The sequence below is a fragment of the Hyperolius riggenbachi genome, chromosome 9 (genome assembly GCF_040937935.1).
Source record: "Hyperolius riggenbachi isolate aHypRig1 chromosome 9, aHypRig1.pri, whole genome shotgun sequence".
In the NCBI taxonomy this organism is placed as follows: Eukaryota; Metazoa; Chordata; class Amphibia; order Anura; family Hyperoliidae; genus Hyperolius; species Hyperolius riggenbachi.
In genome coordinates, this window is record NC_090654.1 from 39777919 (window position 1) to 39804400 (window position 26482).

General features: G+C 47.0%; 1 protein-coding gene across 1 annotated transcript in view; it reads left to right on the forward strand.

Annotated features, from left to right (window-relative positions):
• Nucleotides 1-448: 448 nt before the first annotated feature.
• Nucleotides 449-26482, forward strand: part of CPNE9 (copine family member 9) — a 124487-nt gene continuing 98453 nt past the window's right edge. Inside the window, exon 1 of the mRNA XM_068251485.1 lies at nt 449-511. The gene's annotated coding sequence lies outside the window, so the exon portion shown is untranslated. The remainder of the gene's footprint in view (nt 512-26482) is intronic.

The window sequence follows — 26482 nt, forward strand, 5'->3', positions numbered from 1 at the left end:
ATGTCCCCGGATTGATATTTCTAACAGATGAGTGGTAAAAGGTCACAAATAAAGATTTATTTTGGCGTGAACCAGGGAAATCTTTTCAAGCGTTTGAAGGCAAGGGGAAGAAATGAAGAGGAATGAAGGAAGGGGGTGAGGCGGGCGGATGCCGCCGCTCCGGTCTGGCCTCGCTAGAATTGCCGAGATTACTTTGTATCCTCGCCAGTGTGTTTGTCATTTGTGCCTAACAAGCTTTAAAGGGACAGCAGTAAACCTTGGAGAGGAGAGATAGGCAGACAGTAATTGCATGTCAGCTGTACCACAATAGCCTTAGACCTCAATCTGTCATCTGCTCGGGGTCTCAGTCAGGCACGGAGGAATCGTCTGTCTCAGCTGATAAATGCCTCTGTTTCTGGCTATCCTGCTCTCTATATACTTATGTGTTTCTACTTTTTATTTACGCAGGGGGATTCCGGGGAAGAAATGCGGGACGATAATCTTATCAGCGGAGGAGCTCAGCAATTGTCGGGTCTGTATGCCGCCGATGTCTTTAATACGAAGCATGAGCGTCTGTGTGGTGGGTCGTGTGCTTGCGGGAATGGTTCTGCTATTTGTATTATGTGATGAGTCCAGCTGAACCCCAGCCAAACGTTTTCATTTTTTTTTATGTTCTAGATCAGTGCTGTCCGACAGGCGGCCCACGGGCCACACTCACTTCCCCGGACTATTTTATGTGTTAGTCCCACTCCACTGGCAGGCCCATCTCTTGTTTGCGCTCGGCTCCACCCCTGAAGCAGGACATTGATGCTCCGCCCTTCCAGCCAAAAAAATCATGAGCTTGCCACGCCCCCTGCCCATGAAGTTGGACACTGTTTTAGATGCAGACTAGCCAAGACACATAACATTTATATTGCACTTTTCTCCTGGCGGACGCAGAGCTTCAGCCACTAGGGTGCACTCAGTAGGCAGTAGCAGTGTTAGGTAGTCTTGCCCAAGGACTCCTTACTGAATAGGTGCTGGCTTACTGAACAGGAAGAGCCGTGATTCGAACCCAGGTCTCCTGTGTCAGAGGCAGAGCCCTTAATCATCACACTATCCAGCCACTTCATACAGGAGTGTAGGGTTGTAGCCCCTGCAATTATGGGAGGCCCAGAGCTGTGGAGGGCCCCCAACTACTAACATTCCCCCTCTCCAATACAGAGGACTATCATCCAGATCAGGTGTTTTTATGGCTATATTTATACACTTATTATTGGTGTGACCATCATGATGGCCACACTTGTTTCATGACCCTTGTGAGATGGACCCCCAGGTTGTGAAGGGCATCCTGGGGAGGCAAGGGAATGGGTGTGAACATTGTAATTATGCCATTAGATATATTAAGGAAAGGATAGAACTCCATCAGCCTTTTATTATCGTCTCTGTAGTGTGCTCAAGAGTGCAACTGAAGTCAGTTTATCTACTTTGTTTCCTATGAGAACACAGTTAATGACTTATACATAAAGCACTAATTTTTACATGTAAGAAATGTATTGTTACCTTTTTTTAAAAGAAAAAAAAATCAAATTTACAGCTTTGGCCCCACCCACTTTCCTCAATTTCTTGGCTGATAAGGAAATCTCTCTCTTAGTGTTAAAGTGGGATTATACTTCCAAAACTAAAATTTCTGTTACTACTTTTAGCTACATAAAAGAACATTTGAAAGCATTCCCAAGCATTCCCTGTGTGTAAAAGTCTATATACGGAGAGCAGTAGACGCTTGCTTATCTCTGATCATCGGCAAAGGCAAGACTCTCCATGTCTGTGTCTTCACTCCACCCCCTTCCCCCTCTCTCTTGATAGACACATCATCCTGGCAGCAGCTGAGTCACTTCCGCAGAAAGGGGGGGTTTGCGAGTGAAGACACAGTGAGATTCTTGCCTTTGCCGATAACCATAGATAAGCAAGCTCCTACACCTTTCTGCAAAGAAAATGAACAGTTTTACACACATTCGTGCTGTTGGGGAAAAACACAGAAGTAAACCGGGAGCCCAACCTGGTGTAGTTTATCAACAAAAAAATTTGAGATAAAAATGTGGAAGGTATAGCCCAACTAAGCACAACATGACTTAAATATGTCTCAAAGTATAAAAAAATCTTTATTAATCAATCAGTAAGAAACTTAACAACATAGATATCTAAAATGGACCCAGAAACCGCCCAGTATACCCCCCGCCAGCCACAGTCCCTTAAAAAAGAGGGAGAGCAGGACAGCAGGTCCCAAAAAAATGGAAAAAGGGTTAAATGTCACGTGACTATGAAGTACTTAATTCCAGTTAACCAATGTTCCATGCATCTATAAACAAAAAACAGGCTGCAATATAGTTAGTGTGAATCAGATCTGGAAAGCATGAAACATTTGATAGCATGTAATATAATGTCCTCCGGGACACCAGGCATCCAATCAGTGAAGTAAGATTCATGTAGCTGAATATAACATAGCAATGTCTCCCTGTGAAAGCAGATCCACTTTATCACACAGTGAAGTCAGCAAAGCATGGAAAGCTCATCACACCAAGGCGTATAAGCAGATAAGCACAAGTTAGTAGGCATGCCTTAGGATAGCAACAGCGGAGACCACTTGATATTGGCAGTATAAGCACAGCAAGTGCGATTCAAATGTGCGAGGACTTCAGTGTAATTGCACACATGATTAGTCGTATGTAAAGCAAGCTTAAGGTGCGGACACACGTCTGATTGACGTCCGGTTGTTTGGACGTCAAATCGGGCGTGTGTACAAACGGTCTTTTAGCTGATAAGACTGGTTTTGATGGATCTGCTTGGCGGATCGGTCAAATCCAGTCTTATCAGCTGAACGATTGTTTGTACACACGCCCAATTTGACATCCAAACGACCGGTCGTTTGGAAAAATCAGACGTGTGTATGTACCTGTCTTCCAGCTGCGTGGTGCTGAGGGTGACGCTGGTGACTGACGCTGTGTGTCCCAGACAAATGTGATAATGGGTGCCAGATCATCCCAGGGTTCATAGTGTCCAGGCACTAGGAGGATGGCTAGCGGAGCAAGGGAGGGGCTTACAGCGGAGAGATCGCCCGGTCCGAGGTCCAGGGTAGAGGCACCAACGCGGCCCCTGGTGTAGTATAGTCAGAACGTAGAGCTAGTGTAATTTAATAATAGATGTATATGTTGGCTAAAACACAACATGTCTTTGCTAAAGGCGACAAAAATGATAAGCTTCTTGCTTGGCTGCTCAGGGATGCATTTGCAAATATGACCATACGAAGAATCACGTCCGAGGAGGGACAGGAACACATAGATCAATTGCATATTGAGCAAATATTTATGAAGTATTATACCCAACTCTATGCTTCTAAAGCTGATTACTCGTCCTCCCAACTGAATGATTTTTTGGGCACGGTCCAATTCCCCACTCTATCTGAAGAACACAAAAAGATGTTGGATGCACAGTTGACCCTGGACGAGATCACAGATGCTATCTCTGGATTGCAGAGCGGTAAATCTCCAGGCTCAAACGGCTATCCGCCTGAGTACTACAAACATTATCATCAGATCCTTGCCCCAAAATTACTTAAAACAATTAAAGAGGCCCTTGCTACAGATAGGCCCCCGGCATCTTGGGCAGAAGCTCTGATCACGCTAATCCCAAAACCGGGCAAGGACCCTACTCTATGCATCTCGTATAGACCGATCTCACTGATCAATGTGGATGCCAAAATACTTGCAAAGGCATTAGCTAATAGACTTAATAAATGTATCTTGACCATTGTCCACCCAGATCAATCAGGCTTTATGCCAGGGAAAGGCACTGACATCAACCTTAGAAGACTACATACTAATCTTGTTGCTAACCACGATAATAGGGGAGATAGAGTAGTTGCCTCTTTGGACAATGAAAAGGCATTCGACTCGGTGGAGTGGGGGTATCTCTGGGAAATACTGGCCAGATTTGGCATAGGCACCAATTTTATTAAGATGATGATGAAAATATACTTTATATAAACCCCACAGCTAAGCTGCGCATTAACAATAAGATTACACAGGCCTTTAACTTAAATAGAGGTACGAGACAGGGGTGCCCCCTCTCACCGGCCTTGTTTGCCTTGGCTATTGAGCCATTGGCAATTATGATTAGACAATCAAGTAATATACGTGGGCTTCAGCTGGGAAGGCTTGAAGAGAAGATTTCTCTTTACGCGGACGATGTCCTTCTATACCTTGAGGACACGGGCCCATCTCTGACTGCTGCCCTAGAAACAATTGATTATTTTGGGAAATGGTCGGGCCTAAAAATCAGCAAGACAAAGTCAATTCTCTTTAAACTAGACAAGGACCTCTCTTCATATATTAGCTCTAACGCAAGCCTGCAGTGGTCCACTAAGTTTACGTACCTTGGCATAATAATACAAAAAGACCTTGATAAGTTCCTGGGCAACAACTTCCTCCCTATAATTAAAAAAGTTAAGGACAAATGCAACACCTGGCAAGATTTACCTCTAACTCTCATTGGCAGAGTCAACGCGATAAAAATGATGTTGCTCCCCAAATTTACCTATATCTTCCGCAATTCCCCAGTCTGGATACCAAAAAAACATTTTACTGAACTAAATAAAATTCTTCTGCCATTTATATGGTCTAAAAAAATTCCACATATGTCATTAAAAATTATAGAGCTACCTACAGAGGAGGGAGGACTGGCTATGCCCAACTTCTTTCACTATTACTTGGCATCCACATTGGTCAGTATACGCTGGTGGTTCTCACGCAGTGAGTTTAACCCTGCAGTGGTGGTGGAAGCAGCCATAATGGGCTCATACGAAGCCCGCTTAAACCTGCCATTTAGAGGCCCCCACTCCTCCCCAAATATCACCACTGTCATGAAAACTCCTATTAGGGCATGGCAATACCTCCATCGCAGATTAGCACCTCTTCAACAATGGTCCCCCTATACCCCACTATTGGGAAACCCAAATGCCTCTCAATTCACTACTATACCCGACCCAGCTGCCTGGGCCAGATATGGTGTTAAAATCTTAAAGGATATCGCCCCAGATGGAACCTTATTATCCTTCTCTGAACTTAAACTAGCAAATGAACTCCCTAACCATATGCAATTTAGATATCACCAGCTATCACACGCGACCAAAGCCCAATTTGGCAGGGGAAGGATCCTGATTAAATCCAACCCAATTGAATCCTTGTTGATAACGAAGCACCTAGACAAGCCACTTGCTGCCATCTACGCAGAAATCATGACCCAGTTGGGCCATAATACAGACAAAATCCGTAGTCAATGGGAACATGACCTAGGAGGGGAAATAGAGGGAGAAGTGTGGGAGGAGGTGGTGGCTAGGGGTGCATCGATCCTGATCTCGTCCAGGGACAGACTAATCCAGCTGAAATATCTCCACAGAGTATACTATACACCGGTTAGGCTGCACAAAATAAATGCAACACACTCGAACTTATGCACTAGATGTCACTCGACGGAGGGAAGTTTTATACATATGTTTTGGTCATGCCCAGCACTGGCTAGATACTGGGATCAAATAGAAAAAGCAATTCGCAATGTGATAGACTCCCCATTCAAATTTGACACCAAAATGATGATGTTGGGTATATTTGCTAAAGGTAGCTACAGCAAGTATAAAATAGCAATGATTTATACACTATGTCATATAGCTAGGAAAGTAATTCTGGCTCATTGGAACCAGTCTGTTGTGCCCACCAAGACCGAATGGATTAACATGGTTAACAAAATGCTACCATTATGCAAGATGACTTACAAAAGTAGGAATTGCCCCACTAAATTCGACAATATATGGTCGGGATGGTGCGATAAATACTGCAGGAGTGTACTGACTGATGTTTAGAACACAGTTAACAGGCTAGGAACACTAATAAATTTTCGCAGACCCGGATGAGGTGCAGTAGGGGGTACAACTAAAAACACAAATACTTGCATATAAAACTTGTTCAGAGGCTCTGTGGAGCATGCTTATGTGATGACTGATGAGGAATCTACGATGTAGCGGATGAGATCTGCCGGGAAGGAGGTACATACATTATAATGCACATGGTGACGGGTCCTGATGATCTCTCCTGATTATCACACTCAGGAATTGGTAAGGTTAACGACCTGACTCCGGAACCTATAGAAGGCAGGTACTTTCTATTCTATCTCAATAACCACAGGTTGCAGCCGGCAATGGGCTGAGACTCCAAATAATGATGACAGTTACATGTAATGATATGGTGAGATGATCTTCTTTCTTCTTCTTTTCTTTCCTCACGACTTCTTTCGTGGAGGAACCTATCCTCTTCCCTTTCTCGACTTCCTACCAATTTGATGTCATGACCCACTGTTTAGTTATGGTAGATAAGTTGGACCCCTTGGGTCCTATAGTATGATATGTTATGTTGTAACCAAAAAGAAATTTTTTCAATAAAAACTTACCTGTTAAAAAAAAAAATAATAATAGATGTATACTCACAAGGTTGTGTTGCTTAGGAGGCAACCACTTTGAAGCGCATGTGAGAAAGTTCCGTTCTCACGCGGCCTTGTTAAGTGTAGGGGTAGTCGCAGCACCCCCCCCAAAAAAAAGTCCTCGGTAGTCCCGAGAGTATGCCCCATGGAGAGGGGTATAAATACAAATTAGTAGGGAAGGAGGCACCCAAAGGAGAAAAAGGTTGAAAACTTCCTTTCAGGAATATGTTCAAGTCGAGTTGTATGAACATCTGTCTACTTATCACATTAGCATATAAAGAAGATAAGAAGGTCCTACCTTATTTTCCTACCTATAAAGTGTACAATAAAGTGCAAACATTTTGATTGAATACACCTAGCCTGATATCTACCTCAAGAAGGTAGGACGGTAAGTCCAGAAACTGAGGCCACGCAAAAAAGAGAAGCCGTTCCGTTTCCCTTCGGCTGTATTGCCACCACACACAAACGTTTTCCCACACATGAAAGACACATTGGAGCTGGCAGCCCTTTTAAAATCACTGTTTACATCAAATACGTTTTTTGTTGTTGTGAAAAATTAACAGCAGGTGTCTCCCCTTCTGGATACTGCACACGTTTATGCATTGACTAGTGTTACACAACTGTGGAGAATGCAATTGTTATTTGCATACAAATGTATTCATTGGCTAGAAAACTACACGCTAAAATATGCAGTTGACACAAATCAAGTGGCTTTCTGTGCTGGTCTGATAGTACTGGATATGATATGACCACACAACATGGGGATGCCATATGTTCCACATAACTTGAAATTGTGACTCTTACGTTGATTAAAAAAAAATCAGGCAGGGTAATTATATGGGCAATTAGGGGCCTGGAGACACTGTCAAATGTCAGAAGGTTTTTGAGCGGAGAAGTACTTTAAGTGTAAAATAGCCCCGGGGTGAGCACCAGGCAGATGTTCCCTGTATGACAAGGGATTTCCTGTCTTCCTGTCCAACACGTGACCAGAATCATCTTCTCTGTAAAATCCTGTCCCACAGCTATTTCTGCGTCAGATTATACATTCCAGTTTATTAGCAATTTTGATTAATGGTGTAATTAATTGCATTTATATTTATGATTTGCACGTGTGTCTGTGGGAAAGGAGGGGGTGGAGTGGAATGTATAAAATGCAATCTCTTTACTCTTGATGATTGCAGCTCTCGATTCACTGATTAACATTTCCAATGCCCCAAAAATGGACCTATCATAATGTCCAAGCGGTTTTAAGCGAAGCAGATAATGTGGGTGCATGCAGGGCCGGATTTGTACTCTTTACCGCCCAAGGCCACTTTTACCAGCTGCCCCCCTTCAGTATAGGTAGCGAGATGACCCCTCCCCCTTCCCTCTAGTATAGGTAGCCAGATGACCACCCCCCCCCTTCCCCTCCAGTATAGGTAGCCAGATGACTCCCTTAATCCTTCCTTCCCCCCACCTCCCCTCCAGTATACAGTAGGTAGGTAGCTCACCTTCACACCTCAGCAGCCATCAGTGTCACTCATTTCTCCACTCCTCTCCAGTGCAGAAGCTTCCTTTCCCTCTCCGTCTAAAATGCTGCCCAAGTCCATAGCTGCCAGCTATAATGCAAACGTGCACAGAAAGCAAGGGGGCTGCTGCACAGGTGGCTAGCGGCAGAGTACCACAGTCAGGCGCTCGCTGCTGCACCAATTTAGCCTGCTGCTTTGGTGCCCTTGCTCCTGCGGTGCCCTAGGCCATGGCCTAGGAAGCCTTGGCCTAAATCCGGCCCTGGGTGCATGGCATGCCTGGTGATTTGGATGCTGCCATAGCCCACAATGTCATTTTGGGATATGGCGGTGGGAACAAAGTAATTTGATTTCGAGGCGCTGGAGTTTAGCAATTATATAGCCGAACTATAAGGTAGCGGTGGGGAATGTGGCGGTGACTGAAGCAGGAGTTAAAGTGGACCTGAATTGTTGCACAGGACACAAGGTAAACAGAGAAAAATGCACCTTGTGTGTTTTTAGAGAGAAGAGCCTGACTTATTACCCCTCCTCTGTAAGTAATCACAAGTGTAATTTGAGCTCTCAGCAGACACAGCTACATGTAAACACAGGATGTTAACCCTTTGTCTGCTTCCATGAAACCAGGAAGTAGACACTCTGCAGATTTATTGCAGGAGTTCTGTAAGCTGTAACAAATCATTTTTTTCTTTAAAAGTTATTATGCTGTTGCTTATCTTTTAGAGCAGAGAGGAAGTTCTGAGTTCAGGTCTGCTTTAAGCTATTGTATAGCCAAAATCTGGCTATGGATAGCAGCAATGCAGACTTGACTATAGTATACTATACTATAGCAGAGCACCAGTTGGCTCCAGCTGGAGGGTATTTTGACTGTGCACACATTTTCAAGGCACTTGGCTACCCTACAGGTGAGTGCCAGGAAGTTATTTCAGGCACCGAAAATAGTGGCATTTGCTCGACTATAGTATAGCCAAGTGCCGTAAATGTAGATTATTGGCTGAGGCAGTGGTGGGAGTAAATAGCCGGGGAGCCCACCTCGCCTGTAGGTTAGTGTTAGGTAGGTGGGGGGGGGGGCTAGGGTTGGGAGTAGGTGGGGGGAGGCTAGGATTAGGAATAAGTGGCGGGAGGCTAGAGTTAGGAGTAGATGGAGGGGAGGCTAGGGTTAGGAGTAGGTGGCAGGAGGCTAGGGTTAGGAGTAGATGGAGGGGAGGCTAGGGTTAGAAGCAGGTGGCAGGAGGCTAGGGTTAGGAGTAGATGGAGGGGAGGCTAGGGTTAGGAGTAGGTGGCAGGAGGCTAGGGTTAGGAGTTGATGGAGGGGAGGCTAGGGTTAGGAGCAGGTGGCGGGAGGCTAGAATTAGGAGTAAATGGAGGGGAGGCTAGGGTTAGGAGCAGGTGGCGGGAGGCTAGGGTTAGGAGTATGTGGGGGGGAGGCTAGAGTTAGGAGTAGATGGAGGGGAGGCTAGGGTTAGGAGTAGGTGGCGGGGGGCTAGGGTTAGGAGCAGGTGGCGGGAGGCTAGGATTAGTAGTAGATGGCGCAAGGCTAGAGTTAGGAGTAGATAGAGGGGAGGCTAGGGTTAGGAGTAGATGGAGGGGAGGCTAGGGTTAGGAGTAGGTGGCGCGAGGCTAGAGTTAGGAGTAGATAGAGGGCAGGCTAGGGTTAGGAGTAAATGGAGAGGAGGCTAAGGTTAGGAGTAGATGGAGGAGAGGCTAGGGTTAGGAGTAGGTGGCGGGAGGCTAGAGTTAGTAGATAGAGGGGAGGCTAGGGTTAGGAGTAGATGGAGGGGAGGCTAGGGTTAGGAGTAGGTGGCGGGAGGCTAGAGTTAGGAGTAGATAGAGGGGAGGCTAGGGTTAGGAGTAGATGGAGGGGAGGCTAGGGTTAGGAGTAGGGGGCGGGAGGCTAGCATTAGGAGTAGGTGGCATGAGGCTAGGGTTAGGAGTAGACAGAGGGGAGGCTAGGGTTAGGAGTAGGTGGCGGGAGGCTAAGGTTAGGAGTAGGTGGCGGGAGGCTAAGGTTAGGAGCAGGTGGCGGGAGGCTAGGGTTAGGAGTAGGTGGTGGGAGGCTAGGGTTAGGAGTAGGTGGCGGGAGGCTAGAGTTAGGAGTAGATGGAGGGGAGGCTAGGGTTAGGAGTAGGTGGCGGGAGGCTAGGGTTAGGAGTAGATGGAGGGGAGGCTAGGGTTAGGAGTAGATGGAGGGGAGGCTAGGGTTAGGAGTAGATGGAGGGGAGGCTAGGGTTAGGAGTAGGTGGCGGGAGGCTAGAGTTAGGAGTAGATGGAGGGGAGGCTAGGGTTAGGAGTAGGTGGCTGGAGGCTAGGGTTAGGAGTAGATGGAGGGGAGGCTAGGGTTAGGAGTAGGTGGCATGAGACTAGGGTTAGGAGTTCATGGAGGGGAGGCTAGGGTTAGGAGCAGGTGGCGGGAGGCTAGAATTAGGAGTAAATGGAGGGGAGGCTAGGGTTAGGAGCAGGTGGCGGAAGGCTCGGGTTAGGAGTAGATGGAGGAGAGGCTAGGGTTAGGAATAGGTGGTGGGAGGCTAGGGTTAGGAGTAGGTGGCGGGAGGCTAGAGTTAGGAGTAGATGGAGGGGAGGCTACGGTTAGGAGTAGGTGGCTGGAGGCTAGGGTTAGGAGTAGATGGAGGGGAGGCTAGGGTTAGGTGTAGGTAGCAGGAGGCTAGGGTTAGGGTTTGATGAAGGGGAGGCTAGGGTTAGGAGCAGGTGGCGGGAGGCTAGAATTAGGAGTAAATGGAGGGGAGGCTAGGGTTAGGAGCAGGTGGTGGGAGGTAGTGTTGGGTGAACACCTGGATGTTCAGGTTCGGGCCGAACAGGCCGAACATTTGCCAGATGTTCGGCGAGTTCGGCCCGAACCCCGAACTCAATGGAAGTCAATGGGACCCCCGAACATGCCCATTTTGGGGGCCCTATGGGGTCGCAGGCATAAGGGGGGAGCATGCCCCGATCGCGGGGGGGTTGGAAATTCCCCCCACCCCCTCCGCTAGCGCTCCCCCCTCTGCCCGCTTCCCCATAAAAAAAGTTTAATGCAAGTTAAATAGTACCGGTGGCTGGCAGTGGAGTGAGGAGGAGGAGTCTGAGTAGGAGAGTGACGCGTTGAGGCCGGGCAGCGGGCGGTTCAGCGGTAGTACCCTTGTGGTACTTCCGCCCTTTCTCTGACCTCACGTACTCTGCATACGAGGGTACGCGTCACGCGTACCCTCGTATGCGTCATCACGTAGAGGACGTGAGGTCAGAGAAAGGGCGGAAGTACCACAAGGGTACTACCGCTGAACCGCCCGCTGCCCGGCCTCAACGTGTCACTCTCCTACTCGGACTCCTCCTCCTCACTCCACTGCCAGCCACCGGTACTATTTAACTTGCATTAAACTTTTTTTATGGGGAAGCGGGGGGGAGCGCTAGCGGAGGGGGTGGGGGGAATTTCCGATCCCCCCTCCCCCCCGCGATCGGGGCATGCTCCCCCCTTATGCCTGCGACCCCATAGGGGGGCCGTATTCGGCCGGACAGGGTCCTGTTCGGCCGGCCATTGAGAAGTTCGGGCGAACCCGAACAGTTTGGCCGAACACCATTAGGTGTTCGGCCGAACTCGAACATCACCCGAACAGGGTGATGTTCTGCAGAACCCAAACAGTGGCGAACACTGTTCGCCCAACACTAGCGGGAGGCTAGGGTTAGGAGTAGGTGGCGGGAGGCTAGAGTTAGGAGTAGATGGAGGGGAGGCTAGGGTTAGGAGCAGGTGGCGGGTGGCTAGAATTAGGAGTAAATGGAGGGGAGGCTAGGGTTAGGAGTAGGTGGCGGGAGGTTAGGAGTAGGTGGCGGGAGGCTAGGGTTAGGAGTAGGTTTCGGAAGGCTAGGGTTAGGAGTAGGTTTTGGAAGGCTAGGGTTAGGAGTAGGTGGCGGGAGGCTAGGGTTAGGAGTAGATGGAGGGGAGGTGGGAGGTTAGTGTGAGAGATAGGTTAGTGTGGGCAATACTACTGATATCCTGCTATCAGCATTTCCTGGTGCCCAATGTCTCGGGTGACTATTCCATGTTAAGCGTTTTAAGATAGCTGTAACCGAAAGGATGTACATTCTGTAAGTGTGGATATAATCTTACAAGGAGGGGCCCTACAATACCTGCCAGTAATGGGTGTCTACAGGAGCCATGGTGAAAGTCAATCAAGGTATGGTAGGTGGTGATCTGCATAGTAGAATTGCAAACAGAAAGTGGATCAGTACCTGTAATCTAGAGCTGTGCCCGGGGACAGAATAACCACCAGGGCTGGATTTCTGGAAAGACCACAAGGGTCTGGGCCTTGGGTGGCTGCAGCCTAGGGGAGTACCGAGGCATGAGAGAGGAGCTGCTTGGTAAGAAAGAGAAGGCTGCAAATGGGGAGCATGAAAAAGGGAAGCTGATGCCCAAGCGAGCTGTATAAGACAAGGACTGCACTTCATGGACATTACATATGGAAGAGGGGGATGCACATGGAATGGTATGGATGCTGCTGCACATAGAAATGGAGCCACAAGATATTTGGCCTACGGGCAGAAAAAGTATAAATCTGGCCTTGATCTCCACCCATCCCTGTTCATTTTGGATCTATCCCTGAGGATGGATGGGAATGACCTGACCCTGCACACACCTCCACTGTAATCAAAGTACGGTGTCCTGGCCTGGCCCTTGTGCAGTATTGGCTGCCCCAATAATCACTCCAGGTGTCCATCACTAGGCTTTGCCACCCCGTTTGGAATAAGTCCAGCGATTACTGTTATTATTATTTAGTATTTTTATAGCACTAACATCTGCAGCACTTTACAGAGTACATAATCATGATACTGACACAATCTAATCCTACCATAGTCATAGTCTAATGTCCTACCATATTATTATTATTATATATTTATATAGCACTAAATCTGCAGCACTTCACAGAGTACATAGTCATGATACTGACACAATCTAATCCTACCATAGTCATAGTGTACTGTCCTACCATATTATTATTATGTATTTATATAGCACTGACAACTTCTACATTTGTACTTTACAGCGCCCAAGGCCCGCTGTCAACAACTACACCCCCCCCCCCCTATTCTGTCCAATGCCGCGACTAGCGATCACTGGTTTGATTGGGCTTCCCTCCGATTTGCTGCTCTCACCCCCATTCCACAAAAAAGCAGTGCATGCTCTGTCCACTTCCTGCAATTTTGTGCTTTTGTCTGGATGCACAGCAGCCAATAGCATTCTGGGCATGCATACTTCAGAAATGACACTATAACCACTATACCCATAACACTGACAAGGCCTGGCTGCTGTGCACATATGTACAGGAGCACAAAACTACAAGGAGCGCGAGTGGACAGAGCATGCGCTGCTTCTTTGTCCTCTGTGCTACTTGCTGCCGTCAGAGCCACAAATATGTGACAGGGCAGCACAATGGAGAGAAGCCCGTCCAAAACAGAGAACAGGTCAATATAAGGATCCCAAACTACACACACTGGCGTAGATGTAGTGCCAGCTCAGGTTTTCTTTGAACAGCAACAATTAAGCACTTAGGGCAAGGCAAGGAAGGACAGATCTTAAAATTAGTCAGCAGGAAGTTTTGAAGCAGAATGATGCCATTTATTAGCTAACAGAAAAGAAAAACAGTGAGCCTTTAGCTAATGAGCCTTTTTTAAGCTTTAGTTCCTGTATACTGATAAAATGTTAGTGAACACAGCTATATATACCTTCAGCATTAGAAGGAGACACATAGCTTGTTTTGCAAATAAAAATAATTTAATACAGTAGTCATCTTATTTCAAAACCTTGCTTTTACTGATGGCTAACACAGTACAATACTCTACTAAAATGAGCCAGGAAAAGTTAAACTGTAGCACAGAGAGCGCTGCTGTCATTCTCTAGGAAACAAAACAAATAGGGGAGTAGCAATAGGGGTGCAGAGGTTGCGACCGCATCAGGGCCCTTGGGCGAGAGGGGCCCTCCCTCAACTTCAGTATTAGCTCTCTATTGGCCCTGTGCACATAATAATCACTTCTATAGATACTTTGAATAGTGGTAATCATTAACAAACTGTTCACCATCCCCTTCTTGCACCTCTGACACTGTGGTTGCTCTTGGCAGATTTTGGTATATCAATTGTTATGTATAAAGTGTTTGGGGGGCCCCAATGTAAAACTTGCATCGGGGCCCACAGCTCCTTAGCTACGCCACTGAAAACAAAGCATAAATGTAACAAGTCTCAGGTTTTTAAGAATTGACCAGTAATAAACTATCTGAAGGGTGAAGGGGAGAGGAAACTTAGCAGAGCTGATAATCCCTGTTCGTGAATGTGACCGTGTGCCTGAAAACTCAAAAGTTCTGTTACTAAACCTCCGGCATTCTCACAGCAGCTTGTATGTCCCCACTCATCATACAGAGGACAGGATCCTCAGGTGACAACAGATGCTGACTGTCATCACACACCCCATGGTGCCTTACCCTAACCCCTCTCCCATGGCGCCTAACCCTAAACCCCCCATCTGCCTAAACCTTAACTCCCCCTCTGCTGCAAAGCCACAATTTGTGGCAAAAAGGTCAATTTGGACGCCCAGAGGCGCTGCCGCAAACTTGCAGCCACTATTTGCTGCAAAGAAGAGTGCCCACATTTCCGTTCTTTGCCGCAAATCACGGCTCTTATAATGGGCACCTATGGCCCATAAGGGCTCTTGCACCCTTTTTTCCTGATTCAGGACAGGGAAGGCTCTTTGGGATCCAGGGTCTTTCCTTTGCATAGGGGATTGTCTAACTCATTTTTAAAGAGAATCTGTACTTTAAAAATTTTACAGCAAAAAGCATACCATTCTATTCATTATGTTCTCCTGGGCCTCTCTGGGCTGTTTCTGCCACTCTCTGCTGCAATCCTGGCTTGTAGTTAACAATTTTAGGCAGTGTTTACAAACAAACTAACCAGCTTGTGATAGGCTCACATAAGCAGAGTGTGTGAGTCATACAGAGTGTGCAGGGGGGCCTGCAGAGGGTGTGTAACACGTCTATCCAATCACAAGCAGCCCTGCACATTCCACACATTCCAGCCTAGAGAGCTACAGAAGAAAACAGATTAGATCATATAACAGAGATAATACAGCCACTGTGCAATTAGGAAAGGCTGCAGTAAGCCAGAGCACATTAGAACAGGCAAAGGAACTTATAGGATAGAAGAACTAAGGCTGAAAATGTTGTTACAGAGTCTCTTTAAAGCTCGCTTCAGTATTGCTTTCATAAACCTTTATTAGGATACCATAGTGATGCCACCTGTTATAAAACAGCACTAGGCTACAAAAAATGACATCATTTTTCTTTTTACTACTTTTTTTTTACTTCTTCATTAGAAACCCACCTCCTGATTGAGTTTGATCTTGAGGGAAATGAGCTGTCTATGTAATATCTGTTGGATTTTATTGGTTTTCTAGGGGGGAAAATTGAGCTCAAGATTTATTACATTTATCATCCACATCTGCTTCTGATCAGATCTGTCATTATAGATCAGCTGGAAAGCAATGCACAAAACGAGATTTAATGAAAGTTAATGGATCTGTCGGATTCACTGCACTAAACTTCAGCTCAATTAGGAATCATGCTCTGTTTAGCCAATAATTACTCTGCGCAGTGCAGGAGAAGTCACGGACTTGGCTCTGAGGCCAGAGTGAGGGGAGAGGTGTGTAGTAAGCAAAGCCTCAGTCAACATCCAATCACCAATCAGTGTCTCACATAGTCACACTACTGAATCCTTATCTCTAAGGGCCCGTTTCCACTAGTGCGGTGCGGAATCGCCACATATCACCGCTGACAAAATCGCATGCGGATGCGATTCCGCATGCGTTTTTTGCCGCGATTTCGCATAGGCAGGGTATATGCGATTTTAACCATGTCACTGCCTGTGTCAATTTACATTACTTTCAATGCGAAATCGCACGCGAAATCGCGGGAAAAAACGCATGCAAAAAACGCATGCGATTTCCCTATTAAATACATTGCCTGCGATTCGCCTGCATTCCACACGCAGGCAAATTCTGCAGGGTCTACCGTGCAGAAAAATCCTGCACAGAAAAACGCAAATGAAAACTGACAAGTGGAAACAGTCCCATCCACTTCTATTGCCTATGCGAATCCGCATGCGTTGTCTGCATGCGAATTTGCGCTAGTGGAAATGGGCCCTAATTGGTTGTTGTTTTTTTTACTGTGAAAAAAGTAAATATACTTTCAAAATACAGGTTTGAATTCTGACCCGTTACCAAAATGGACATAATGGGGACGATGCACAAAGCTTTTACATCTCCTGTTTTTACGTTATTTAGGTTACATTTTTTAAACAGGAGCTGTCAGCCATACTATCTCAGAAAAACACAACACATATATAAGTAGATAAATACTTGCTTTACTTACATAACATATGTATTGCACTGTCCACATTTTGATTTTAGTGATTTTTCTGTAGTAAAAAAAGAGAAAATCCTTCTTAGCATTTCCGATTTTAAAGCGGTATCGTCACCATAAAAATCAAATTTCAACAGCAACTGGTCTGAGTGTATTAACCACCCTGGCGTTCTGATTAAATCGCCAGGGTGGCTGCGGGAGGGTTTTTTTTAAATAAAAAAAAAACTATTTCATGCAGCCAACTGAAAGTTGGCTGCATGAAAGCCCACTAGAGGGCGCTCCGGAGGCGTTCTTCCGATCGCCTCCGGCGCCCATAATAAACAAGGAAGGCCGCAATGAGCGGCCTTCCTTGTTTTGCTTACATCGTCGCCATAGCGACGAGCGGAGTGACGTCATGGACGTCAGCCGACGTCCTGACGTCAGCCGCCTCCGATCCAGCCCTTAGCGCTGGCCGGAACTGTTTGTTCCGGCTACGCTGGGCTCGGGCGGCTGGGGGGACCCTCTTTCGCCGCTGCACGCGGCGGATCGCCGCGCTGCAGCGGCGATCAGGCAGCACACGCGGCTGGCAAAGTGCCGGCTGCGTGTGCTGCTTTTTATTTCATTAAAATCGGCCCAGCAGGGCCTGAGCGGCAGCCGCTGGCGGTGTTGGACGAGCTGAGCTCGTCCAGACCGCTCAGCTGGTTAAAGCGGAATATAACCCTGCATTTCAACTTTGCTCTAAAACATTATTTACAGCATATTATATGCAAAAAGCATTTTTTTTTACTAGACCAGCATTGGAAGGGTTAAACACAGAGGTTTTAAGTTCCGTGCAGACGTTCAGATAGTTACATTCTATTTAGTTATATGTATATATTTAGAAATGTTACACACTCTTTGGCTGTCCTCCAACTCCTTCTCAGTGAGAGAGATGAGTCACAATAAACACTTAGATACATTTGTGTAAACAAAAAGTATCTAACTCAAGTTCGGATGCGTCTGCAAAAATCTCCAGGGACTTTAAAGCCCTGTGTAACCCTTCTAATGCTGGTCTAGTAAAAAAAAATGCTGGTTGCATATAATATACTGTAAATAATGTTTTAGAGCAAAGTTGAAATGCAGAGTTATATTCCGCTTTAAGTGATAAAGATGCTAATCCTGCATTCAAAACTTTCAAAACTTTTTCTGCTGTTATGATTTGGAGTTATCACATACTTAAGGAACACTGGCCCTTAGTAGTCGTGCCAAAGAATTGCATGCTGGGGGTTCTTTTTATCTATAATCTATTCCTCCTCTTCCCTTTATTTCCCTGCCAGCTTCTTATCTGAAACCTAATCCCCTACTCACTTGTGTTTACAAGCAAGGCTGAGGAGACAAGAATAAAAGTAAAGGGCAGAAATGACATCACGAGTTAGCCTTAACTGTGGGCAAAAGACATGGCCCCCACCACTAACAGAATTCTCGTAATTTACTATATAACATTCACTGAAATCAAAACGTGGACAGTATAATACATGTGTTATGTAAATAGATCAAGTATTTATCTACTTATATATGTGTTTTTTTTCCCATGGCATAGTATGGCTGATCCTACTGCTTTAACTGTGGCTATTTTGAAGCCAATCCTGATGTCATTTCCTCCCTTAGTCTCCTCCGCCTGATTGTGTATGCATTGCCCACCCTTCACTATAGAAAGTGCATTGTCTCAGCATGAGAAATATTGGCCAATCAGAGAGGAACAGAGGTGTGGGAGGGAAAAACAGGAGGGAAAGAGGCTTCAGCCAATCAGGCTGCATTAGTTAAGTCTGAGGGGAAGTAGAGAAGCAAAAAAAGGACAACTCAGCATGCCCTGCAACTTCCTTTGTGTGTACCAAATAAGAGTCAGGTAAACTGGGGAATGATCATTTATCAACAAGAAAAGTAATAGTGATTTTAACCACTTGAGGACCCACCCTTTACCCCCCCTTAAGGACCAGCGCTGTGTTGAGTGATCTGTGCTGGGTGGGCTCTGCAGCCCCCAGCACAGATCATGTAGCAGGCAGAGAGATCAGATCACCCCCCTTTTTTCCCCACTAGGGGGATGATGTGCTGGGGGGGGCCGATCTCTCCTGCCTGCATGTGGCTGGCGGGGGGGGCACCTCAAAGCCCCCCTCCGCGGCGAAATTCCCCCCTCCCTCTCCTACCTGCTCCCCCCCGGAGATCAGGGCTGCGCAGGACGCTATCCGTCCTGTGCAGCCAGTGACAGGACGTCCCCTGTCACATGGCGGCGATCCCCGGCCGCTGATTGGCCGGGGATCGCCGATCTGCCTTACGGCGCTGCTGCGCAGCAGCGCCGTACAATGTAAACAAAGCGGATTATTTCCGCTTGTGTTTACATTTAGCCTGCGAGCCGCCATCGGCGGCCCGCAGGCTATTCACGGAGCCCCCCGCCGTGAATTGACAGGAAGCAGCCGCTCGCGCGAGCGGCTGCTTCCTGATTAATCAGCCTGCAGCTGGCGACGCAATACTGCGTCGCTGGTCCTGCAGCTGCCACTTTGCCGACGCGCGGTATGAGTGCGCGGTCGGCAAGTGGTTAACTTTTGGATTGCCTGGTTAGCACCCTTATTATTTGTTTACCAGATAAAAATAAAGAATTGATTTTTGATTCTATGCTCGACAGTTACACTTTAAAGGAAAGGTTCAGGGAGGGTGGGCAAAAAATAAAAATCAAATTCCACTTACCTGGGGCTTCCTCCAGCCCGTGGCAGGCAGGAGGTGCCCTCGCCGCCACTCCGCAGGCTCCCGGTGGTCTCCGGTGGCCGACCCGACCTGGCCAGGCCGGCTGCCAGGTCGGGCTCTTCTGCGCTCCAAGGCCCGGAACTTCTGCGTCCCACGCCGGCGCTCTGACGTCATCGGACGTCCTCCGGGCTCTACTGCGCATGCGCAGTAGTGCGCATGCGCAGTAGAGCCCGGAGGACTTCCGATGACGTCAGAGCGCCGGCGTGGGACGCAGAAGTTCCGGGCCTTGGAGCGCAGAAGAGCCCGACCTGGCAGCCGGCCTGGCCCGGTCGGGCGCGCCACCGGGAGCCTGCGGAGCGGTGGCGAGGGCACCTCCTGCCTGCCACGGGCTGGAGGAAGCCCCAGGTAAGTGGAATTTGATTTTTATTTTTTACCCACCCTCCCTGAACCTTCCCTTTAAGTGAACCCAAGGTGAAAAAAAACGGATTAGATAAACAACTGTATTTATTCTCCTACACTCAGATATGATTTTTCTTTTAGATATCGGCCAGTTTTATTTTATATTTAAACACTTACAAAATAGATTAAATGTTTTATTGTCTGTGCTCAATGGCAACCTATTAGGCGCCCCAGAGTAATGTAGGTAGAAAAATCTAAGTTTTGTAAAAGTAATACCGTCTAATGGCTAACTGATAAAGTTAAATTATGCAAGCTTTATCAGTTAACTTTATCAGTTAGCCATTAAAAGGTATTACTTTTTTAAAATGTTGTTTTTTCTACCTACATAATTTGTTTGGCTAACACGGTACAGAAACATTTTTAGTACTAGTGTCCAAGAGTTAAAGGAAACCTAAACCCACCCCCAAAAAAATGAGTTTCACTTACTTGGGGCCAGAGCTGGGACAAGGTCCTCCAGCACCCAAGGCTGAGACACCAAAGTGCGCCCCTCCATCCCTCCCACCCCAGCCATCACACACTGATTGCTATTAGACTAAGAGGCGCCACAGGGCCCACAACCTCCCCAACACCTTAATATCTAGTTATCTAGCTTGCAGTCACTGCCATGTATCCCCTTTTCTTATTTCTTTCTGCTTCAAACACAATTAGGAATGACAGCTGAATGAATTCTGCGCCCCCTCCTACACTGCGCCCTGAGGCTGGAGCCTCTCCAGCCTATGCCTCGGCCCGGCCCTGCTTGGGGCATCTACCAGCCCCCTGCAGCCATCCTGTGCCCTCGTAGTCACTCACTGCTGCTCCAGTCTTCCGCTACCAGCTAGTTTCGTTTTTGCTGACTCGGAGTCATCGGGCCACCACGCGTACCTTTGCACACGTTACCCCTGGAGCAGGAGGCTATCGCAGACGTGAACACGTATCTTTGTACGCGTTGCACCGGCAACGCGTATAAAGATACATGTTACCACCCGCTATCCCTGCACCAGGGGGAACGCGTGCAAAGGTATGTGTTGTGGGCCGCCGACTCAGAGTCGGCAAAATCGAAACTAGCTGGCAGCGGGGGAACAAGTACAACTGTCCCTCAGAGGAGCTCACAATCTAATTCCTACCAGAGTTGTATGTATATACAGTGGGATGGGAAAGTTTGGGCAACCTTGTTAATCGTTATGATTTTCCTGTATAAATCGTTGGTTGTTACAATAAAAAATGTCAGTTACATATATCATATAGGAGACACACACAGTGATATTTGAGAAGTGAAATGAAGTTTATTGAATTTATAGAAAGTGCACAATCATTGTTTAAATAAAATTAGGCAGGTGCATAAATGTGGGCACTGTTGTCATTTTATTGATTCCAAAACCTTTAGAACTAATTAATGGGACTCAAATTGGCTTGGTAAGCTCAAAGACCCCTGACCTACATACACAGGTGAATCCTATTATGAGAAAGAGTATTTAAGGGGGTCAATTGTAAGTTTCCCTCCTCTTTTAATTTTCTCTGAAGAGTAGCAACCTGGGGGTCTCAAAACAACTCTCAAATGACCTGAAGACAAAGATTGTTAACCATCATGGTTTAGGGGAAGGATACAGAAAGCTGTCTCAGAGATTTCGGCTGTCTGTTTCCACAGTTAGGAACATATTGAGGAAATGGAAGACCACAGGCTCAGTTCAAGTTAAGGCTCGAAGTGGCAGACCAAGAAAAATCTTGGTTAAACAGAAGCAACGAATGGTGAGAACAGTCAGAGTCAACCCACAGACCAGCACCAAAGACCTACAACATCATTTTGCTGCAGATGAAGTCACTGTGCATCGTTCAACCAATTGGCACTTTTTACACAAGGAGATTCTGTATGCGAGAGTGATGCAGAGGAAGCCTTTTCTCCGCCCACAGCACAAACAGAGCCGCTTGAGGTATGCTAAAGCACATTTGGACAAGCCAGCCTCATTTTGGAATAAGGTGCTGTGGACTGATGAAACTAAAATTGAGTTATTTGGGCATAACAAGGGGCATTATGCATGGAGGAAAAACAACACAGCATTCCAAGAAAAACACCTGCTACCAGGCGCGGAGCTAGGGGGGGTCGGGGTAGGTCAAGTGCCCCCGGGCGCCGGGTCCCTAAGGGCGCCCAGCTGAGCTGATTTTTTTTTTTTCCTCTGCGGAGGGGAGCAGCGCAGAGAAGAGAAGAGGGAGAGCTATGCGGACGGTGGAGAAGGGGGCCATCTCCCCCCCTTCTCTCACCTTAGGGCTCTCCCTCCCTCCATCGCTGTCCCCTCCGTTATTGTCCGGGTGCTGGCGCAGCGGGCGGGACTCACCTCCGTCTCGCTCCAGCGCCGGCCGGAAGTTCGGATCCCGCAGCCGCTGCTCTGGTCTGGACTAGACCAGAGTAGCGGCAGATCCATCCGCGCTGCGACGAGACGGAGGTAAGTTCCGCCCGCCGCTGCCAGCACCCGGACATTAATGGAGGGGACAGCGAGGGAGAGAGAGCAGCTCTCCCTCTTCTCTGCGCTGCTCCCCTCCTGCTGGGGAGGCAGGGAGGGGGACACCTGGCTACCTACTCTGGGCATATATACCCCTGGCTACATCTACTGGGCATATATACCCCCTGGCTACATCTACTGGGCATATATACCCCTGGCTACATCTACTGGGCATATATACCCCTGGCTACATCTACTGGGCATATATACCCCCTGGCTACATCTACTGGGCATATATACCCCCTGGCTACATCTACTGGGCATATATACCCCTGGCTACATCTACTGGGCATATATACCCCTGGCTACATCTACTGGGCATATATACCCCCTGGCTACATCTACTGGGCATATATACCCCTTGGCTACATCTACTGGGCATATATACCCCTGGCTACATCTACTGGGCATATATACCCCCTGGCTACATCTACTGGGCATATATACCCCTGGCTACATCTACTGGGCATATATACCCCTGGCTACATCTACTGGGCATATATACCCCTGGCTACATCTACTGGGCATATATACCCCTGGCTACATCTACTGGGCATATATACCCCTGGCTACATCTACTGGGCATATATACCCCCTGGCTACATATACTGGGCATATATACCCCCTGGCTACATCTACTGGGCATATATACCCCCTGGCTACATCTACTGGGCATATATACCCCCTGGCTACATCTACTGGGTATATATACCCCTGGCTACATCTACTGGGCATATATACCCCTGGCTACATCTACTGGGCATATATACCCCCTGGCTACATCTACTGGGCATATATACCCCCTGGCTACATCTACTGGGCATATATACCCCCTGGCTACATCTACTGGGCATATATACCCCTGGCTACATCTACTGGGCATATATACCCCTGGCTACATCTACTGGGCATATATACCCCTGGCTACATCTACTGGGCATATATACCCCTGGCTACATCTACTGGGCATATATACCCCCTGGCTACATATACTGGGCATATATACCCCCTGGCTACATATACTGGGCATATATACCCCCTGGCTACATATACTGGGCATATATACCCCCTGGCTACATATACTGGGCATATATACCCCCTGGCTACATATACTGGGCATATATACCCCCTGGCTACATGGACTGGGCATATATACCCCCTGGCTACATATACTGGGCATATATACCCCTGGCTACATATACTGGGCATATATATACCCCCTGGCTACATGGACTGGGCATATATACCCCCTGGCTACATGGACTGGGCATATATACCCCCTGGCTACATATACTGGGCATATATACCCCTGGCTACCTACTCTGGGCATATATACCCCTGGCTACATATACTGGGCATATATACCCCTGGCTACATATACTGGGCATATATACCCCCTGGCTACATGGACTGGGCATATATACCCCCTGGCTACATATACTGGGCATATATACCCCTGGCTACATATACTGGGCATATATACCCCCTGGCTACATATACTTGGCATATATACCCCCTGGCTACATATACTGGGCATATATACCCCTGGCTACATATACTGGGCATATATACCCCCTGGCTACATGGACTGGGCATATATACCCCCTGGCTACATATACTGGGCATATATACCCCTGGCTACCTACTCTGGGCATATATACCCCTGGCTACATATACTGGGCATATATACCCCCTGGCTACATATACTGGGCATATATACCCCCTGGCTACATATACTGGGCATATATACCCCCTGGCTACATGGACTGGGCATATATACCCCTGGCTACATATACTGGGCACATATACGCCTGACTATATATACTGGGCACATATTATTCTCCTGGCTACATATACTGGGCATATATACCCCTGGCTACATATACTGGGCACATATACCTCTGGCTACATATACTGGGCACACATATCCCTGCCTACATATACTGGGCACATATACCCCTGGCTACCTGTTCTGTGGACATCTCTACCCCTGGCTACCTGTTCTGGGGACATCTATATCGCTGGCCACCTATTCTGGGGACATCTATACCGCTGGCCACCTATTCTGGGGACATCTATACTGCTGGCCACCTATTCTGGGGACAACTATAGACCTGGGGCTACCTATTTTTGGGGAACCACGTAAGATTGAGTGTATTTTGGAGAACTGCTGCCAGGTGAGAGGTGTCTACCATATTAAGGGGGCATTCTACCTATTTATGTGAAATGCTGTCTATTTATGTGACTCATGACTGCTGAATTTGTCTTGTTGGGGGCCTCATGGTTACTGAATTTGTCTTGTTGGGGGCCTCATAATTTGTTGGGGGCCTCAAGATCGCTGAATTTGTCTTGTTGGGGGCCTCATGATTGCTGAATTTGTCTTGTTGGGGGCCTCATGATTGCTGAGTTGGTTATGTTGGGGGTCTCATGATTGCTGAATTTGTCTTGATGGGGGGGGCTCATGATTGCTGAATTTGTCTTGGAACATGCTGGAAGGTACATACTGAGGGAGGGTGGGTGAGCGTGAGCCTGCTAACCTCCATATACATTTGGCTCCACCCATAACCACGCCCACATTTATTATGTGACCACGCCCCTTTTTGGCGCGGCAACCTTGACTTTGGGGGGCGCATTAATAGTCTTTGTCCCCGGGCGCTGAAAACCCTAGCTACGCCTCTGCCTGCTACCTACAGTAAAATATGGCGGTGGTTCCATCATGCTGTGGGGCTGTGTGGTCAGTACAGGGATTGGGAATCTTGTCAAAGTTGAAGGATGCATAGATTCCACTCAGTATCAGCAGATTCTGGAGACCAATGTCCAGGAATCAGTGACAAAGATAAAGCTGCACCGGGGCTGGATCTTTCAACAAGACAACGACCCTATACACTGCTCAAAATCCACTAAGGCATTCATGCAGAGGAACAAGTACAATGTTCTGGAATGGCCATCTCAGTCCCCAGACCTGAATATAATTGAAAATCTGCGGTGTGAGTTAAAGAGAGCTGTCCATGCTCGGAAGCCATCAAACCTGAATGAACTAGAGATTTTTTGTAAAGAGGAATGGTCCAAAATACCTTCAACCAGAATCCAGACTCTCATTGGAACCTGCAGGAAGCGTTTAGAGGCTGTAATTTCTGCAAAGGAGGATCTACTAAATATTGAATTAATTTCTTTTTTTCTTGCCTAATTTTGTTTAAACAATTATTGAAAACTTTCTGTAATTCCTATAAACTTAATTTCACTTCTCAAATATCACTGTGTGTGTCTCCTATCCTATACAATAAAACCTAACTGTCCCTGCGTCATCAGCATCTTTCCCTGTCTGTCTGTCCGAAGCTTTTTTGTACTGCACATCTGCGCAGTACAGAAATCCATTGGGACGGGAGGTGAAGCCAGGGAGCAGGGAGGCGGGCGTGTGCACGGCGCGCGCACGTTGCGGGTGCGTGCACGCGCGCCGGGCGGGTGTCGATAATTTCCCTACCTAGAGCCCGTTTTTATACGGGCTTAGGTAGACTAGTATGATATATTTAACTGACATTTTTTATCGTAACAATCAACAATTTATAAAATAAAATCATGACGATTAACAGGGTTGCCCAAACTTTCGCATCCCACTGTATCATGTAGTGTATGTATCATAGTCTAGGGCCAATTTAGGGGGAAGCCAATTAACTTATCTGTATGATTTTGGGATGTGGGAAGAAAGGGGAGTGCCCAGAGGAAACCCACACAGACACGGGGAGAACACAGACATGGCGCTAACCACTACGCCACCATGCCAAGTAGTGGTTTGGTTAGTATTTACTTGCTTGTTGAAGGTTGAAAATTAATCTTATTGATAAGGTGTAAAAACTTCTAGTGTGAGAAAACTCACGAGAAAAGCTAATTACGTTAAAGGAAACATGAGTTGAAAATAAATTGATAAGATAAACAATTGTATCTATCCTCCTCCTAAATTTTTTTTTTTTGATATCTTATGGTTTTATTTTATTTTTAAATCTACTTTTTAAGTTTTTACTGTTTCATTGTCTCTGCTCAAGGACAAATGCATTGAAGTATGCCTGAGCTAAAATCTATGAATTATTGACCCCTTTTTATCTCCCTTCTACTCTCAGAAGCCGTTTTTTGCAAGAAAGGTGTTTTATGGCTGAAATTCCTTATCAGTGAAGGTTACACTATAGTCCGACCCAGTCCCTACCCGGACAGAAGCTGTCACTTGCATACCCAATTTTTAATAATAATAATCCGAACATTTGCGCATTTCTTCTGTTGGACTCAAAGCACTCAAGAGCTGCAGCCACTGGGAGGCGCTCAAGAGGCCACGCTGCAGTCTTAGGAAGTCTTGGCTTGAACTCCTTACTGAATAGGTACTGACCCTAGCCAGGATTCAAACCCTAGTGTCCCATGTCAAAGGCAGAGCCCTTAACCAGTACACTCTCCAGCCACTACAATTTTTAACTCTTTCAGGC